General features: G+C 45.4%; 1 pseudogene; it reads left to right on the forward strand.

The window, feature by feature from the left end:
* Positions 1–3,973: 3,973 nt before the first annotated feature.
* LOC101085059 lies at positions 3,974–5,567 on the forward strand (annotated as a pseudogene).
* The last annotated feature ends 14,767 nt before the right edge of the window (positions 5,568–20,334 follow it).

Below are 20,334 nucleotides of genomic sequence, written 5' to 3' on the forward strand. Positions count from 1 at the left end.
CTTCCCCGCCCTCCTCTTCCTGTCCCCCCGCGCCCCGCGCGGGCACACCCCCTCCCAGGCGATGCCGTGGGCCTCACGCCCAGCCTCCGCCCGCTGTCACCTCGGCGGAGAGCGTTCTTGTGCACGTCCGTCCCCGCTCCAGGGCTCTCGGATGGTTCAGGACACCCCCGCCCTGGGCCGTGCCCTTCCTCTCGGGTCTGGTTTTAGAGAGGGAAGGCGCAGTCCTCAATCCAGCCGTTCTGCGGGTGGGGCGCCCTGCCCCACAACCGGTGTAACCTACAGGTCCAGGAATTAATTTCTAGACAACACTGCTGGGAGGGGCACGTGGAGTCCTAACCGTCGCAGGATGGTCGTAGTTCTCGTGTTAGGCTCCGGATTTCAGTCCCGAGGGTCTTCGTGGCCTGAGCCCCGCTCCACCTACTCCTGGTGCCCGTCTCTCTGGGTGGGGTATGAAGAGTGCCGCTTGGCTTGTTGGCGCCGTGGATACAAACCTTTTGTTCAACAAGGGATTTACCCCTCCTTGGGGATGGCTTTACGTGGTGGAAAACTCAGCTTGGCATTGTTAAGAGCAAAGTTTCTAAGCCTCCTTTTTGTCCTGTAATTGGCTTGTTTGGTTCTCAAAGCCCTTTAGGAGAAATTTCTGGAAGAAATTTAGAGAAAACCTAAGTGTCTCCTACTGGATGGATAGTGTTCCCCCGCCCCCATTTATTTTAATTGTGGTTAGGGTTAAATGCAAACTACTAGCAGCTATAAAAGTCCCAAGTCCTGGGTTTTCCTTTGTTCCCAGGGGAGGTCCTGGGAGGAGTGAGTGATCCCAAAGGAATGAGCAGACTCAGGGAATCCTTTAAGTGCCACCATGTGACTGATCTTGGCTCTTGCTAGGAAACCCCAATTTGAATTTAAGCTCTCGCTCACGCTAGGTTCATGCAACCCTGGTGCTGACTGTTTAGGGAGGCTGTTCTTCAAAATCTTGCTGTATGCTTCCCAAGTTTTTCCCAGGCCCCAGAGTACAGTCAAGAGTGGAGAAAATCCTGGATCCATTAGTCTCAGGGAAGATGCAACTGAATTTAGAATGAGAACAACCTGTTTCTACACTCCCACTTACTTGAGTTCTTCATTTGATCCACAAACCTTTACAAATGCTTAGTTTCTGTGCTAGGTAGGCCCTGAGGACTCAGACATTAAAGACTCAGTTTCTTCCCTCAAAGATCTTCAAGTCTTGTCAGGAGATAGATAAGCAGTCAAAATCCAGTGTTCCCAGTGAATGGTAGAGGACACTAGGGGATACTTTGAGAATGTTGACCCTTGGAGTGGTCACAGAACAAATCCTGGAGGAGGCAACATTTGACAGCCATTTAAAAAATAACAATGATGGGGGCGCCTGGGTGGCTCAGTCAGTTGAGCATCCGACTTCAGCTCAGGTCATGATCTCGCGGTCTGTGAGTTCAAGCCCCGAGTCAGGCTCTGTGCTGACAGCTCAGAGCCTGGAGCCTGCTTCACAGAAGTGTCTCCCTCTCTCTCTGCCCCTCCCCCACGCATGCTCTGTCTCTATCAAAAAATGAATAAACGTTAAAAAAATTTTTAAAAAATAACAATGACTTGGGGCACCTGGGTGGCTCAGTCGGTTAAGCATCCAACTCTTGATTTTGGCTCAGTGCATGTGAAATTGAGTGCAGAGCCTGCTTGAGATTCTCACCATCTCTCTCTGCCACTCTCCTTGCTTGCACATGTGTGTGTGCACTCTTTCTCTCAAAAGAAATAAACCTAAAAAAAAAAAAGACACTTATTGTGAATTTGAAATCTAATTGCAAAAAGGTTACATTCTTATAAAAGGTTTAGAAAATATAGCAATGTATGAAAAAGAAAATACAATTATTTGTAAACCTATTAACCAAAGATAAGTACTTTTTATGTCTTTTTTTCTAGTCTTTTTATACATCTATTATATATAATTTGGGGATTTGCAGTGAGTGGGGTGGATTTTAAAACTTGAACCCAGGGTTATTCTTGAAGTTGATCCCTAAAGTGATTTCAGAAAGAATGAGTTGGATCCAGGCTGTCTCTCTCACCTTTCCCCAAACATAAAACTTGCTCACTAGAAAAGTGGGCAGCAAAGAAAAAGTTCCAGATGCAATGCAGTAGGAAGAATGAACTCAGAAGCCTTCTCTACCCCAATGGAGTACATCCACTTTTCCTTGAAGAATTGTCACACATGAGCCTGAACTGGCATACAGCCATGTGACAACTGCTATTTAGTCCTTTGGTGGGCTGGATAGTATTTATTTAGTGAAGGGGTAAGAAGTGCTGAAGACTGTAAAAAAAAAAAAAAAAGTAAATATATATACTTTTGCTTTTGATGTGAGATTTCTAAATTGTGATCACTATGATTATAGAATTACATGTTCTATTTTTGTCCCATAATACTTTATCTTTACTCTTTTGTCATTAAATATTTATCAAGAACATGCTTATTTATTCACTCATTCTTTTTTTCCCCATTCAACAAGTAACTATTCAACAACACGGTAGCTTCTTTATTCTCTTCTTCTTCCAGCTGGGGCCAGACTCTGAGGGCTCCCAGGTCCTAGTAGCTGCAGCTCCAAAGACAGAAGAACCTGGGTTTCTGAAACACAGCTAAGTGCTGAGGATACAGTGGTGAAAATGGTCAGTAGGATGGCTGCTATCTCTGCCTTTGTGCAGTTTTTTATGACTTTGTACTGGTAGGTCCATAAAATCCTAAATATCTACCATGGCTATAAATCTCCTTCTAGAAGAAGTGGTCCCTGGCAGTTCTTTCTTGAGAACGTACTTGTGCCTTGTAAACCACATGCATACAGTGGAGTCAACTCTGTGTCACTAGTGACAACCAATCAGATCAGGCAGCAGTGCCTGAGCTGGAGCTGCCCAGCAAGGATGGTGGGGCCGTAGGGGGAAGGGAAGTTGTGGGAAGAGAACAGATAGAATGGCCATGTGAAAATTAATAAAAGGATATCATGTTGAAAACGGAGTAGGGAGGCCAGCAGGAGGAGTGTTCATGCCCTAGCACTCATCGATTGAAGATGGAACAGGGAGAGGGACCCGCAGGTGGATACCACTTCACCATCCAGGCAGGAGAGAGGAAGGTTTTCTTCCTCCCCCAGCAACAGCCCAGCCAGTGAGAGACTGTCACAACTCAGCCAACGAAAAGCCACTACGCTTCAAACTCCAGTTTACTCCAAGGGACTTGATGTTTATAACAGCCCTTCTGAACTTCTAATTTCCTTTATAAAAGAGTGGTCCTCTCCTTTGTTCTCCTGACTTGCCCATTGTTTGCTTGTCCTGGTTTGTAATTCTGTGCTGTTCCCCAATAAACCCATTTTTGCTGGTAATAAAATTGGCCCTTTTATTTTTAGGTTAACAGCCATCCAAGGAATGGGAACCTGAGGCAGTGTGGTCCCTGGAGCAAAGTGAAGGCCATGTTTAAGCCACCAGGCCTCTGGTATGTTCTAGTGCACTAAATGCTAGGGACAGGGGGCATTGTTCCACTGCTCAGGCAGTAGTCCGTCTTCTCCGTGTGGAAACAAAACCTGGTACCCAGTGGTACTTAACTTCTGGGGTTTGTAGCTGTAGTGTGGAGGGAGCCTGTCCGCCAGAAAGATGCTTTCTTCCCATCCGAATGTAGAGGTTCAGCTGGGCTGTGGCCGATCAGCTGAGAATTACGTTCCAGGCAGCCCTTACACGTAGGTGGGACTCTGACTAGTCACCAACTGAATGGGACTGGCAGCGATGTGTGTCACTTGCAGACCAAATTGGTTAAGAGGCGACTTTACCACACTTTTTCATTCCATCTGCTAGACTCTGAGACTTTAGGGTTGGAAGAATCACAGCTGGAAGGGGTCCGAGTTCCTGAATCCCTGAGTGGAGGAAAACCACCTGCTAACCGGGCACACCTTCACTGGAATACTTATGTGGGTGAGGAAAAAAACTCTGAAATTTGGGGGTTATTTGTTACAGCATAACCCTAACAAATAGAGTGGCGTTCTTTCGAGTGCTGGTAATTTGGCAGCAGACTCAGAAAGATGTGGTTGTGGATGTGAACCTCAGCCACCCGTGCTGCCTGCTGAAGCCGGCACTGTTGTGCGGGGCCCTGGCCAAGCCCAGCCCACCCCGCACCATGTGCGTGTCCTGAGACCACTGACTCTGTACTCAGTCTCTGCAGGAGTTCTCAGATGAGGTCATCGGTGGGCACATGGTTCACCTGGGCAAGTACCAGGGCTTCCTGTGCATCGTCACCAGTGTGGCCTCGCGGTGCAGCAAAACAGACATCAACTATACTCAGCTTGTCGACCTGCATGCCCCATACGCTTGCTCTACGCGGTTTACGGATCCTGGCCTTCCCTTGCAACCAGTTTGGAGGCAGCAGCCAGGGAGCAATGCAGAGATCAGGCAGCTCTCTGCTGATCATAATGTCACACTCGATATGTTCTGCAAGATCTGTGTGAATGGGACAATGCTCACCTGCTGTGGAAGTGGATGAAAGTCCAGCCCGAGGGGAGGGGCATCCTGGGAAATGCCATCAAACGGAACTTCACCAGGTTCCTCGCTGGCAAAAGGGCTGTGTGCTGGAGCGGTATGGTCCCTTGGAAGAGCCCCTGGAAGCAGAGAAAGGCTTGCCCTGCTACCTCTAGCACCACAAGTTCGCACCCCTCACAAGGAGTCGTGGCGGTCCTCCATGGCACTTCAGGTGGAGACCACAGATTTACAGTTGCCTGGTCAAGACTAGGGCTGGCGATCGAGAAAACAAAACAAAACAGCAAACCCCCAAGTGTGGCTCAACTAGTAACCCTAAGTTTAAGGGAAATATAGTTTATTAAACCTTTCCCATATTTTTTGAACATTTAGGTTGTTAGCAGTTTTTGTTACTGCCATACTTAATAATGATATACAGTAGGACTACTTTTGAATAAACGTCTCTGCCCACATATTTATTTTCTTAGGATGGATTCCTATCAGGAATCTTAAAGGACAACTAGGGATTAGATTGAGTGGGGGCAGGGAGGAAGGAAAAGCATGTGCCAGAGCATGGAATTGTGAGGTAGCACCTCCATCCCAGGAATTGCCCTGGTCCCGAGAGGAGGTACCTTTCCTGGGGTGCCTGAGATACTCTACCGAGGAGTCTGGAGTGTGTTTCTGAAGGTAACACAGAGCCACTGAAGAATTTTAAAGGAGAGTGAGTGGTTGCCCCACTTACTAGCTGCCAGGCTCTGGGCAGGTCATGACTGTGAAGGCACCCAGCCTTGCCCAGCAGACAGCAGGTTCTACTCGGGAGAACCAGCTTCTGTGTGGTCCCTCCCTCTGTGGAGCAGAAGCTCTGGGGAGGCCAAGCGAGGCCCTTCCATGGCTCAAGGTCTGTGTGATTTGTGGTTAAATGCCTTTGAGCAGTGTTCCTTCTGGAGTGCTGGAGGGTTTCGTAGAGGCTATGCTCACTGTGCTCATTTATCTCTTGGGGCAACAAAAGCTGAAGGACTATAGCTTGCCTTCCTTCCTTTTACTTCTTTTGTTTTAAGTTTATTTATTTATTTTGAGAGAGACAGAGACAGTGTGGGGGGGGGAGGGGCAGAGAGAGGGATTGACAGAGAAGCCCAAGCAGGCTCCACACTGCCTGTGCAGAGCCCAACGCGGGGCTTGAACTCACGAACTCGTGAGATCATGAGCTGAGCGAAACCAAGAGTTGGATGCTTAACCAACTGAGCCACCCAGTGTCCCCCCCCCCCCCCACTTTCCTTCCTTTTAAATGCAGAACTCTTAGCTTTGGTTTGGAAACCATAGGTGAGCTGCAAATTCTAATGATTATAATCTAGCAAATATTTACTGAGTACCTTCTAATATCTGGCATGTTCTGGGTAATGGGGATATGTCAGTGGCCAAGACAGACAGATTTCCCAGGCCTTACATTCTAGGGGGAAGACAAATAAAATAGAAGGGGAAAACTAAACTAATATAAAATTTTTGTAGATTGTAATTTTTGTAGATTGTACAATTTTTGTAGATTGTAATGAGTGCCATTATGGGAAGAATAAGGGTCTGAATGAGAGAATTGAAGGGGACACATTTTAGGTAAAAAGTCAGAGAAGAGTACACTGAAGAAGGGACATTAAAATTTTTTTTTAATCTTTATTTAGTTTTGAGAGAGAGAGAGAGAGAGAGAGACAGAGTGCAAGCAGGGGAGGGGCAGAGAGAGAGGAAGACACAGAATCTGGAGCAGGCTCCAGGCTCTGAGCTGTCAGCACAGAGCCCAACACGAGGCTTGAACCCATAACCACAAGATCATGTCCTGAGCCGAAGTCGGACGCTTAACCCACTGAGCCACCAGGCGCTGAAGAGGGGACATTTAAACCCAGACTTAGAGGAAGAGAAGGAACTAAGGTTGTAAATACAGCAGGGACTAGGGGGAAGCTTTTCTGGTGGAGGGAAAAGCAGGTGCAGAGGCTAGGAAGCAGGGAGGGGCTTGGGCTTGGCGGGGGGTGGGATTGAAAAGCCATCAGTGTGCCTGCAGCAAGGTGCCTGCAGCCGAGTGGAGAGTGACAGGAGATGAGGTAGGAGACGCAGTCGGCTGTGTTTCAACATAGTGGTTAAGAGCACAAGGTTGGGGTGAATCCAGTTTCCTTGCCTCTCATTAACCATGTGATGTGGCACATGTCACCCAGCTGTTTCAAATTTTAGTTTTCTCATTTGGAAAAGGGACTTGAACTTGATTGTCGTACCTGCCTCCTAGGGATGTTTGGAATATAAATGAGAAAAAGCGTGTAAGTGCTTAGCAGGGTGTCTGGCACATAGTAAGTGCCACACTCATGTTAACTATAATTATTATTAAGTGGAGGGTGGGGTGGAGCCAGATGGACCCGTGTTGAATCCTGGCTCTGCTACAGCATTGCTTTGTGCCGTGGGCAGGTAAATCTCCATGCCTTCTGTCTCCTCATCTATAAAATTCCTCCAATCCCTATCCTGCGGGGTGATTATTATGGGAATTATATGAGGTGACTTATGTACAGTCATCCTGAAGGGAGGAACCAAGCCCTTAAGGTCATAATTATTTAAAAATATTTTCCTGCATAGTCCCAAGGGGCTCCTTCCTGGGTGGCTCAGTCGGTTGAGCTTCTGACTTCAGCTCAGGTCATGATCTCACAGTTAGTGAGTTCAAGCCCCACGTCAGGCTCTGTGCTGACAGCTTGGAGCCTGGAGCCTGCTTCGGATTCTGTGTCTCCCTCTCTTTCTGCTCCTCCTCACTCATGCTATGTCTCTCTCTCTCTTTCTCTCTCTCAAAAATAAACATTAAAAAACATATTTGTCTGAATATTCCAGCCTCTTTGTAAATACCCCAAAAGAGACAATCAAAACCTGAATGAGCATCTGTTATAAGTTTGTGACTCTGCTTGTGTTATGGATTGAGGTGGCTGCCAGAGAAAAACCTGGGCATTTTAGCCTTCCTTTCCCTTTTTCTCATCATGAGGATCCCTGATTTCCCTGGTCTCTTGCAAGAAGGAAGAAAGACCTCATACTTTGAGTTAAGTAATAGAACACCAGCTTGTCTGAACCCCAAGAATGCTTGGTGTTGGGGCAAGATAGGACCTGTTTCTCATGGGCTGTAACCTGCCTGTCAGACATGCTGTTCCTTTTCCTTTATTAACACTTGACAGCAAGTGGTACTTCAGGCAGCAATTCTGGGGGCTGTCTGAAAAATGCTGTTTAAGCCACAGATACTGTGTTCTTTGGTGATGCAAGAAGGAATGTGGCTGGGGAGGGCTCAGGCCCATGGAGTCCTGGGGACTCCGACTCTTTGTGAAAAGCTGGATGCTTGGTAAGAGCTGAAGCCTCAACAGCGTCAGTCAGCCGGCAGCTAGCCCTGGGGTTTCCTGGCAATCCTGATTCCAGCCTGGAAGCAAGGGGAGGTTGCTGTGACAAGCCCTCCTGGATTTGCACAGGGAGAGGGTGTGTCCTTGCTTCCTAGCTAGTGCTGTGGGACCCTCTGGTGGCTGTGGAGTGAGTAGCTCTGCTGTGGTGTTGGCTTTTTCCTGTGTGGCTCTGGTAGAAAAGGGACAGGAAGCCGTGGAGTGAATATGGGGCTGGGAAGTTTTCCCCATTTGGCTTGACATGGAGGCTGTGATTTAGGTTGGCACCCTCCCCTATTTGCTCATGCCTTTGGTAGCGTTTCTCAGGGCTTGGGCAGTGGGAACAGTAATCTTCCATGTACAAGGTGCAAGAAACCAGCAAAACAAAAAATGAAAATAGAGATTTAGGTTAAAGTAGTGCTTGGTGCCATATGGATCAGAACCCAATTAGGGCATAGAATTCAACCAGTTTTATTGGTTGGCTTTTATGTAAATTCATTTTTTTCCCTAGTATTTATTTATTTTGGGGAGAGCACAAGTTGGGGAGAGGCAGGGACAGGGGAACAGAGGATCTGAAGTGGCCTCCATGCTGACAGGGACAGCAGAGAGCCCAATGTGGAGCTCGAACTCACAATCTGCAGAGATCATGACCTGAGTCGAAGTTGGACACTTAACAGACTGAGCCACCCAGGTGCCCCTAAGTAAATTCATTCTCATGGTTTTGAGCAAGACATTTTCAAGTCCAGAGTGCCTGGTTATTGGAGAATGTGCTTGCTGGTAATCAGTGGGGGCATCTTTGAGGTCTATATGGATCATATCGTAAGAACAGAAATGTAATCCAAGTTTTGCATATTAAAAATTAACATAATTTTATAGTCTACAATACTCTGACTTATTTGTTCTGTGTAGTCACTTCAAGAAGTATTTTAGACTGATTAATGTTGTGGTCATGGTAAGTCCTCGAGGTTTGCATAGATGATCTCTAGTGTCACAAGACACCCCGTATGATGTACTTACCTACAGGCATATTGTGGCCCCATCAGAACCCACACAAGACTAGTCTCAAAGCCTCTGTCTTGCCACCACCCCTCTCTGTGATCAACCACAGCTGCCTTAGGATGTAACCAGAATCTAGGCAGGAACATAAGCAGTGTTCACAAGTAGACCTGATGGAAGTTGTGTGTGTGGCCAGTGTTGCACAAGTGTAGACAGTAAGACCAGTGGGATTCAGAACAGTAGGCTCCCTTTTGGCTAGGACCCTTAGGAATAACTTCATGGGAGACACAGAGTTTGAAGTGAGCCTTGAGGGTTGGGTGCTGTCCCATCTGACAGGCATTGATGGGGCATGTGGAACGGGCATGGAGAGGAGGGTGATCCAGAGGGAGTAAGAGGAATAGAATCACAGGGTCAAACATCAGGATGCATTTGCAGAAACAGCAAGTTTCTCAAGATTGAACTCCAGGCTAAAGATTTAAATTGCAGACATAATTAAACCACAGAAGGTGGAGTCACCAACTGGAGGCGCAGGAGAACAGGAGCTAGGAGATGATGGCGGGGATGATGCAGGCCTGAATTGGAATGACAGCTGTGATAGTGGCCAGGAGGACGCAGATTTGAGAAAAATCTTCAGGAACAATCTGTGGGGCTGCCACTACTGAGCTGGGGGCCCAAGGGAGAGGAAGGAACCCAACCACTGGAATTTTCCAGCCTGGCACCTGTGTCATTGAGGTGCCTGCCAAATGCAGGGAAGAGACTGGTTTGGGAAGGAGGGTGCTGAACAAGCTGCTGGTGGGGTTCCAGGTGGAAACGACCTGCTTTGTAATTAGTCCCAAATCATCAGATCCACCCCTGGTATGGTGACCTGGGAGAGTGTGTAGACGCAGGCTCTCCCAGTTGTCGCTGTACAGAGAACGCTTCCCTGGACAAGGCCCCATGGCTTCCTGCACAGGCTCGTGGTCAGGCTGGGGTCGTGGCAGGATGCCCGGTGCCCACAGATATTTTCCTGGCCAGGCTCAGGCATCTATTGATGGGAGCTTCAGACTGGGATTTGGAAAGCAGGACACACAGCTGCTGGGCCAGGTGCTTCTGGGAATGCAGGGATGAAGGGGACATGTTCCTTGTGTGGAGGAATTAGTGCTGTGGGTGAGGACACAGGCGTGATGGAAAGAAGTGAGGAGCGATAAGAAGGTGGCCTTATTGGCTGATTACAGAACTGGGCACCCTCAAGGTTCTGGTCAGATGTCATTTCCACCATAAAGCCTCCCTGAATCCCCCCAGCCTAGGGTTGGGTGCTGGTCCTCAGGCCTTCCTTAGCACCTCATGGCCCTCATCCCAGGGTGTAGAAATTGCCTGTGCACCTGTCTCCCTCAGTGCCTGTAGGATCCTTGGGGACAGAGATTTGTCCTGATGTATTGTGTGTTTTTAGCAGAACACGGTGGATGTTGGCAGGGAGTGTAAATCGGGTCAGCACGGGCTGCCGAGGACAGGGGCCCTGGCTTGGAGCTTCGTGCCCTTTGCTTATGAACCCTGCCAGGGCATCTGAGAAGGGGTCGATGGGAATGCCCTTGTAGCCCATCTCAGCTGAGCGTGCCCAGTTCCTCTCTGTGAAAAATGTAATTTAAAATCTGTCACCTAGGGGCTCCTGGGTCTTGGTTTCAGCTCAGGTCATGATCTCATGATTCGTGAGTTGGAGCCCTGCATTGGGCTCTGTGCTGACAGCATGGAACCTGCTTGGGATTCTCTCTCTCACTCTCTCTCTCTGCTCCTCCCCTGCTTGCATGCACATGTTCTTTCTCAAATAGATACACAAACTTAAAAAAAATTTCTGTCTCCTATTCTAGCACATAAAAGAGTTAAAGCCCTTCATGTTTTAAAACACATTCATGCTTCTCAGCTTCATCTGTTTTTTTTTTAATTTTTTAAAATGTTTATTTTTGGGGCGCCTGGGTGGCGCAGTCGGTTAAGCGTCCGACTTCAGCCAGGTCACGATCTCGCGGTCCGTGAGTTCGAGCCCCGCGTCAGGCTCTGGGCTGATGGCTCAGAGCCTGGAGCCTGTTTCCGATTCTGTGTCTCCCTCTCTCTCTGCCCCTCCCCCGTTCATGCTCTGTCTCTCTCTGTCCCAAAAATAAATAAACGTTGAAAAAAAAAATTTTAAATGTTTATTTTTGAGAGAGAGACAGAGCGGGAGAGGGGCAGAAAAAGAGGGACACACAGAATCCGAAGCAGGCTCCAGGCTCTGAGCTGTCAGCACAGAGCCCAACACGGGGCTCGAACTCATGAACTGCAAGATCGTGACCTGACCCAAAGTCAGACCTTAATCGACAGAGCCCCCCCAGGTGCCCCATCCATTTGTTCTTAAAAGTTAACAGTAGATGCATTAGCCACATGTGTCATCAAGGTCTATGAATGACAGAAAATCTTCCAGTGTGAAACAGCTGTCCATCAACTTGACCCAACTCATGATACCTGTTTTTCCTTGTTAGTATTTAATGGTGGCAGCTGTGGTGAAGTAGAAAGCAGATCAGAAAAATCAAGGTTTGAATTCAGGTTTTCCCATTTATTAGCTTTGAGACATATGGCAAGTCACTTAACCTCTCTGAAGCTGTTTCTTTATCTTTAAAGTGAGGATAACAATAACCGATATTTGGGAAACCCATTTTATAGATCACTTGGTATATTCATTCAGATACTTACTGAACATCAATTTTATGCCCAACACTATCTAAATACTGTGGATCCAGTGTCTCTGCATTTGGGAATCCCGGTCTAGCAGGACAGGCAGACAAAACCACATGGAAAGGTGAAAGACATCATGGCCAGGTGCCCCTGGTCATTGCTGGAGTGCAGAGCAGAGAGCAGAGGTGGGGAGTTAGGGGAGGCTTCTTGCAGAGGGAGCCCCTTCAGGCTCATCTGAAGGACAAGTCTGAGCTGTCCAGGTGAGGAAGGTCAGGGAATGAGGGAGTAAGGAAGAGGCATCTATAATAGAAATAACAGATGATTTGGAAGGTTTGGTGGTTGTGTGTAGTATGTGTTTGGAGGTTGCTGGAGATCAGGATATGGAATCCTTGAAGAGCCAGATCACAAACAGCCTCCAGTGCTGAGAGAAGAAACTTGAACTTTACTTTGAATACTGTAAAGAATATTGAAAGTTTAACACTATGTTTTTTGGATTATAAAAGTGAACTGTAACCGTTGATAGAAAAAAAAAAGGAAAATACAGAAATATAAAGAAAAAGAGGACCGATCAGAGGTAACCATTAATCATATTTTGGTAAATATACTTGATTAAGGTATATGGACATGTCTACTAAATCCTGGCTACATAAAGTGCAGTCCATGGACCAGCAGCAGGGAGCTTGTTAGAAATGCAGAACCTCAGGCTGCACCCCAGGCCCAGGGAATCCAAATCCGCAGCTGGAGTGAAACAAAGATGTGTGGCAGCGTGTTGTGAAGTGCTTCTTGGTGGTGCAGGAGTTCAAGGAGAGGGAGAGCCATGCTGCTCAGAGCGGGTGCGGGGGCTTTTGGAAGACATGAGGCCTGAGGTAGAGTCTGTAGAATATGTGAGATTTGGCCAAACAGAGAGGTGAGAAATGATGGATGGTGTAGTGGTCAAGATCGGATTTGGGGTTCTCCTGAGAAACAGAATAGGTTTATTGTAGGAATCGGCTCACAAGGTAATGGAGGCGAGCAGTCCCACCAACTGCTGTCTGCTAGCTGGGGAACCAGGAACGCCAGGGTATAATTCAGGCCAAACCCAAAGGCCTGATATTCTGGAGGGCTGATGATATAAGTTTCGGTCTGAGTCCGAAAGCTCAAGAAGCAGACGTCGATGTCCGAGGGCAGGAGAAGATGGCGGTTTCAGCTCAGGATAGATTCACCCCTCCTCTGCCTTATTGTTCTACTCAGGATCTCGACAGACTGGATGATGCCCACCCCACATTGGGGAGGATCATTTGCTTTACTCGCTAAATCAATTCAAATGCTAATCTCTTCTGGGAATATACTCACAGACACCCAGAAATCATGTATTACCTGCTCTCTGGGCATCCCTTTGCCCAGTTAAGTTGACACATAATATTAACCACCACCTTAAGTCAGAGACAACCTGGCCTTGTCTCTCCCCTATTTGCTTTGAGACCTGGAAACAGTTCTGATTTTCTCTGTGCCTTAGTTTCTGTTTCTGTAAGATAGGTGTTAATAATTGACCTATATTACAGGATTATTAAAGGAATACAATAGATAATGTATGTGAAACTGTTAGGTGGTGTGTGGCATGTAATAAGTACTCCATAAGTTATTAACTATTATCAGTGTTACTACCAATATCAACAGTAAGGGTACAACACCTAGGACATTAGAAGACACTCAATAAATTGAAGTTGAATTATGTCAAATTGAATTCCGTGTGAAGGGAGGAATATCAAAGGTACAGAGGCAGTGGAAGGCCTTCAAACCAGGTTGAAGAGCTTATTCTTGCTGGGAATGTAGAAATAGAGACCAGCATGGAGCTCTAGGTGAAGCATGACTGGTTAGACTTCCGCTGATGGGAGAGATGATACGGACACAAGAGGAGGTGGTCAAAGACTGAGTCTGGCAATGACAATAGTTAAAGCACAGGGAGAAGAGCTGGTGAAGGAAACAAAGAATGAGAGCGGTTGCTGAAATGAAAAAAGGGTCCCTGAAGAAAGCTCTGGTGAAGGAAATGTACCAGGTGAGCCAGGAACATCTACCAGAAAGCATGGAAGTTACCAAAGACTGCCGGGGTCTTGTCAGAAGGGTTTAGGACTCAACTCAGCAGAGCTTCCATTGGCCAAACATGGGATGATATGAGCACCAAGAACATAACTGAAACACATTAAATATGCCCAAATCCACGAGTAACAATGAAACTAAACAAAGTGGTTTCATTGCTCGCTTTTAGAGAATGCTAGGTAGTGATTCTGACACCAACTAGTGTGTGGGTTTTTTCTCCCATACCACCGAGGAATTCTCTGATACCAGCTGAGTGTCCTACAATTTAATTGAATTCTAACCCTGCCTCCCTGGAGGTGGCATGGGACCCCACAGATTAACGGCTCAGTCCTACAAGACTGCCCAACCCCAACTTCAAAGCCAGTTGACAGTCCAGGATGCGCCTGCACTTCTGACCAACTGGCTATAGATTGGAAGTTCCAACAGCCCCTTCCCCAGGTTTGATTAATTCTCTAGAGTGTAGAGTGGCTCACAAAACTCAGAGAAACATTTTATTCACTAGATTACTGGTTTATTATAAAAGGATATAAATCAGGAACAGCTAGATGGCAGGGATGTATTCAGTAAAGTATGTGGGAAGAGGCGTGGAGCTTCCACGCCCTCTGGGAGTGCCACTCTCCCCTAATCTGTACGTGTTCAGCAACCCAGAAGCTCTCTGAACCCTGTCTTTCTGGGGTTTTGTGGAGGCTTCATTACAGAGGCAGGACTGATTAAACTGTTGGCCTTTGGTGACTGAACATCTCTAGCCCCTGTCCCATCTATGGAGGTCAGGGATTTGGATGAAAAATTCCAATTGTCGATCACGTGGTTTGTTCCCCTGGTAACCAGCCCCAACCTCAAGGTCTTTCCAAAAGTCGCCTCATTAACATAACAAAGTTCTAGGCCCAAGAGTTTTAGGAACTCTGTGCCAGAAATGGAGACAAAGACCAAATATATATTTCTCATTATAAATCACAGTATCACACTTGGGAACCAATGGTTACTTTGAAAACTAGTAAATAAAGGGAAAGAATCAAGATTTGCCCTACTTTTCCTGTGTAAACTGTTCTTTAGCATAACCAAAAAGTTTCTCTTTACAAAAGCATTATAACTAACAATGAAGAAAATAGAATAAAATTATTTTGATTTTGCAACTAATGAAATAATGGATTGGGATAATGAGCATCAGTGAACATCAATGACCTCACAAAAGGGGAAGCAAACATGTTATGTGTATCCTGAAGAAAGACACATCAGCTCTAAAGTATTCTTACCAAAAAATTCAAACCCGAGTCTGATCAAGCTTCAGATCTGACTCCAATTCTTAGAAAGTATAGGAAAAGAGGAACATGTTAAATACGAACACAGCAAGGGATACCTGGGTGGCTCAGTTGGTTGAGCATCAGACTTTGACTCAGTTCATGATCTCGGGGTTTGTGAGTTCAAGCCCTGTGTCTGGCTCTGTGCTGACAGCTCAGAGCCTGGAGCCTGCCTCAGATTCTGTGTCTCCCTCTCTGCCCCTCCCCCGCTCATGCTCTGTGTGTGTCTCTCTCTCTCTCTCTCTCTCAAAAATAAGTAAACATTAAAAAAAAATATGATCACAGATATATATTAGAAAAAGACTATGAGGATCCTACAAGACAAATGATCTTGCTTCTTCGATAAAAAAATAACAAGGGACAGGGAGGAAAAGGGAGAGAGAGAGACTACAGATTAAAAGAGCTGTAAGATACAGATCAATCAGTTGCACTAAGGGGAACTTATTTTATTCTAATTTGTGCAAACTAAAAAGATACCTTTATGAGATAATTGGGGGACATTTGAACATTGGATACTATGGAATTCTTACTAATTTTTTAGGTACATCTCAATTATATTTTAATAATAAAAGAGTCCTTGTCCTTTAGAGATCTATATTGAAATATTTATGGATAAAATACGTTGTCTGTGATTTACTTCAGAACAATCCAGCATTGGGGTGGCAGCTTATAGGGCTATAAATTAAACAGGACAGCACCCAGGAGTCAGATTATACTGTTCTATTTTTGTGGATCTTTTCCATGATAAAGAGAAAAATGGGACAGGAGGTAAAAACAATCATTTGTGCCTAGCATTCCCTTTTAAACACACGTTCACGCTCATTACTTCCCTCCAGTTTTACAACCACCCTGTCGGGAGGTAGGGTAGGTGCTGTCATCTCTACTTTATTGCTAAAGAAGGAGAGACTTGGAGAACTTACTCAAGATCACACAACTGGTGTGTGGTGTCCAAGACCAGACTCCGCGCATTCTGAGACCTGGGGAAGACTGTGTGGTGCAGTGGGGATCCAGGGAGGGTCTGGCTTCTGTTGACATGGGAGCAGTCGCCAGTGTCCCACAGTGCTGCGAGTTGAGGACTGCAGAGGTAGACCGCTGGCTACTGGATTTGCTAATACAGTAAGGACTTGACTGGCCCTGGGGGAAAGCAATTTGAGGCATGGGGAGGAGAGAGCAGATTGCAAGTGGCTTGAGGAGGTTTAGTGGTGAGAAAATGGGGAGCAGGGGAACTAGCATTGATGAAGCAGTCCCTGCTGCCTGGTTATTAATTTACACCCTCCCTGACTTGCATATTTGGTTTTCTTCCTCTTCCAGAAGTTAATCTCTTTATGGACTGGACTTGCAACGTTCCTGTGTCATTGTCTTTGTTTTGCGTTCCTTCCAGGAGCCGTGATGACTCCACAGATCATGGGTAACGACAGTGTTGACACTCAGTCGCTGTGGGCATAAAATACGAATCTGGTAACTGGAGCATTTCTCTTTGGGAAAGTTCTTAGCTGAGAGAGGTAGGGCTTGGGTTCAGGATTACTGTTGTTTCTCTCTGCCCTCACAGCCTGTTCACCGGGGCCCGGGATCACTCAGAACCCAAGTTCCCAGCCAGTGCAGACTTGTCTTTTCATCCAGGGTTTTCTTTCTTGGCTGCAGTCGTGCAGCAATGCTTTCTCCACGGTGACTTGGGGAGATTTAGTGGATTAGAGAGGGCAGAGAAACAAAGCATGAATTATCACTGTCCCAGCACAGGTGTGGTCCCTGCCCGCTGTCTTTCTGCCTGAATTCCCAGTATCTCTCTCACCGGTTCGCTTGGTGGACAGTACAATAGGGTCGTTGTGAGGTGGGTGGGGCGGTGAGGCACTGAAGTCTTCCTGAGGTGCAGTGGGCGGGGAAAGAGCCTCTCCCCCAACACTGGAGCTGGGCCATGAATTGTTGGTGGGACTCCCAGCTTCACCATCTTTATATATTTGCATGACTATATATTTCATTTATAGAAGCTCTCTTTGGTTCCTTTTTTCTTCATGTGTTCTTGTTTTATGTGTGCAATTTTTTGCTTTATTTTTATAAACATTTTAAACATCCTCATGTTAAAGTCCTGTCCAGCTTGCTCACTCTCTGTCTCTCTCATTTCTTGGGTGCAAAGTCTCTCCTCTGTTGGATAAACTGATGGTCGTCCCTCATGGGCAATATAATGTTTGTCTGTGAGCCCATGTGAGCAGGATTTGTCTTCTGTAGAAATCCTCCAAGTGGTTGGGTTGTCTTCATGCGGTGGTTTGCATTTGCCTTTGTGTTTCTTACTGCCCCAGGGCACTTTTTAGATAATTTCTTAGCCTAGGGATTTGGTACTAGGGAGCAGTGTGTGTGAGAGCCCTATAGCTTCAGGAAGCACAGGTGTGGGACTCTGATTTCTCTGATGACTTTGTTCCCCAGACCCTGGAGCTCATTCTGAGCTCTGTCTAGGATGGTAGGATGAGTTTTCCGGTCTCTATCAGGGACAGTGCAACTTTTTAGTAGTTGTCTCCTTCAGGTAAGGGCTCACTTCCTGTTCTCCACTGCAGCTCTGGGTCACATGGCCTCCTCTCTTGGGTACTGTTACAGCTCTGAGTTCCCTTTTTGCTTTTGGCATCTGGATATTGCTCTTTCTGCCTTTTGGTTGACCAAATATTTGAACTTCTGTGGGGAATAGCTTTCATTTTATCTAGCATTGTCTGCAGTAGGTCTTGCATCCATCTTCAATCTTGACAGAAGTCCTAGCATCATGGTCCAGATCTTTATCAAAAGGAATGGCTTTGGGCTGAATTTTTTTCTTTTTTTCTTTTCATTAAAAAAAGAATCAACATTGGGGTGCCTGGGTGGCTCAGTCGGTTAAGTGTCCGACTCTTGATTTCAGCTCAGGTCATGATCTTATGGTTTGTGATTTCGAGCCCCACATTGGTCTCCCTGCTGACAGCGCAGAGCCTGCTTGGGATACTCTCTTTCCCTCTCTCTCTGTCCCTCCCTCACTCATTCTCTCTGTCTCTCAAAAATATATAAACTTTAAAATGAAAAAAGAAGAACATTGAATTTGGCAATGATTTCTTGGATATGACAGCAAAATAACAGGCAATAAAAGAAAAAATAAAGAAACTGGACTTCATCAAAATTAAAAACTTTTGTACATCAAAGGACATTATTATCAATAGAGTGAAAAGGCAACCCACAAAATGTGAGCAATTTTGCAAATCATGAATTTGATAAGGGATTATTATTTACAAATTCAACTCAATAACAAAAGAAATTATCTGATTAAAAACTGGGCAAAGTCACCAAATTATATACATAAACCATATACAGTTTTTCTATATTAATTATACCTCAATAAAGCTGGAAAAAAATGGGTAAAGGACCCAAATAGATTTTTTCCAATGAAGATATATACATGGCCAAGAATTACATGAAAAGATGCTCAACATCAATAACTATTGGGGAAATGCAGATCAAAATAATGAAATACCACTTCATGCCCAAAACAGAAAAATAACAAGTGTTGGTGAGCATGTAGAGAAATAGGAACCTTGGAGCATTGCTGGTGAGCATGTAAAATGGTGTAGCTGCTATGGAAAATAGTATGATGGTTCCAAAAAAAAATACAGCAATTCTATTTCCGGATATGTATCCAAAGGAATTAAAAATGGGCTTGAGCAGATATTTGTACATCCATGTTCATAGCAGCACTATTCACAATAACCAAAAGGTGGAAACATTCCAAGTGTCCGTTGATGGATGAATGGATATACAAAATGAGGTATACATATACAATGGAATATTATTTAGCCTTAAAAAGGAAGGAACTTCTGACATATCTCACAATATGGATGAATCTTGAGGACATTATGCTAAGTAAAATAAGCCAGGTATAAAAAGGACAAATATTGTATGATTTTGCTTATATGAGGTACCTGCAGTAGTCAGATTCATAGAAATAAAAAGTAGAATGTTGGTTTCCAGGAATGAGAGAAGCAGGGAATGAAGAGATAATATTTAATGTGTACAGAGTTTCAGTTGAGGAAGATGAAAATGTTTTGGAGATGGATGGTGAACTCACATTCAACAATGTGAAAAATGTACTTAATGCTTCTGAACTGTGTATTTAAAAATGGTTAAAATGTTAATTTCATGTTATATATATTTAAACACAATATAAAATAAAAAAGAATTCAATAAATTAAGAAAATTTCCAGAAAAAATCTATGTGCATCAGTGGTGGCACTTTATCCTCTGCCTCTTTCTGCGGCAGGAATGGCCATGTGGTAGGGAAATACTGATGTCCCCACTCTACAATGTATCGGATATCCTCCCTGTCCTTCCAGATTCACTTTCTATGCTTCTCTGTCCTGCTTAGTCTTCAGCCTGGGTTGTCCTATGGAAGACACTGGCAGGAGATCAGAAGGTGGGAAGAGAAAGAAATTGATGTTTATTCCCTTTGTTCCTTCCTGCTTCGTGTACTCTGACAGTGGATGCATTTCTGTACCTAAGGCCACAACATCTGGGAGGGACCCCTCTCACCTGTGGCTCTTGCTGGCTTCCAGTGACTGCTCCCTTGCCTTTCCCAGTCAGGCCTGGTGGTGGAAACAGCTTCTTAACTTTGCTAGTTCTGGTGCTTTGCTATCCATTGTTGCCTTTCTTATCCCTGCCCACACCTCTGTGATAGTTTCTTTATTAAACTTTCTTTAGTGACCCTTTGAGTGTGCCTGTGTTTTCTATGGGGACCCTGACTGACAAAGCACGCCAAATCTGATTTTATAGCGTTATCTATTTTTTTTTCCCGATCTACTACAGTAGTCCCCTCTTATCTGTGAGGGATATGTTCCAAGACCCCAAGGGGTAGTACCAAACCTTATATATACTATGTTTTTTCCAAGCATACGTATCTTTGATAAGGCTAAACTTATAAATGAGGCACAGTAAGATATTAACAACAATAATAAAATGGGATGGTTGCAATAATATACAGTAATAAAAATTATGTGAATGTAATCTCTCACAATATCTTCTTATACTGTCCTTGCCTTTCGTGTGATGATGTGAGATGATAAAATGCCTGCATGAGGAGATGCAGTGAGGTGAATGATGCAGGCCTTGTGACATAGTGTTGGGCTGCCATTGACCTTCTGGTGGTGTGTCAGAAGGAGGATCATGTGCTTCTGGACCGCAGGTAACTGAAACCGTGGATAAAGAGGGCTACTGTAAATGCTGGGCACCACATTAAGTACTAGTGATGTCAGGGTGCATTCAACAAGGTTCTTGTTCTTGAGTTCGCAGGCAAGTCTGGGAAGACAGACAAGTAAAAGCACCATTGCAATAGAGTGGTAAGTGCTTATGAGAGAGGTAAACCAGAGTGCTGTGACAACATAGAATAAGAACATTGAAACCAGTCTTGGCTGCAGGTG

The sequence above is a fragment of the Felis catus genome, chromosome C1 (genome assembly GCF_018350175.1).
Source record: "Felis catus isolate Fca126 chromosome C1, F.catus_Fca126_mat1.0, whole genome shotgun sequence".
NCBI lineage: Eukaryota > Metazoa > Chordata > Mammalia > Carnivora > Felidae > Felis > Felis catus.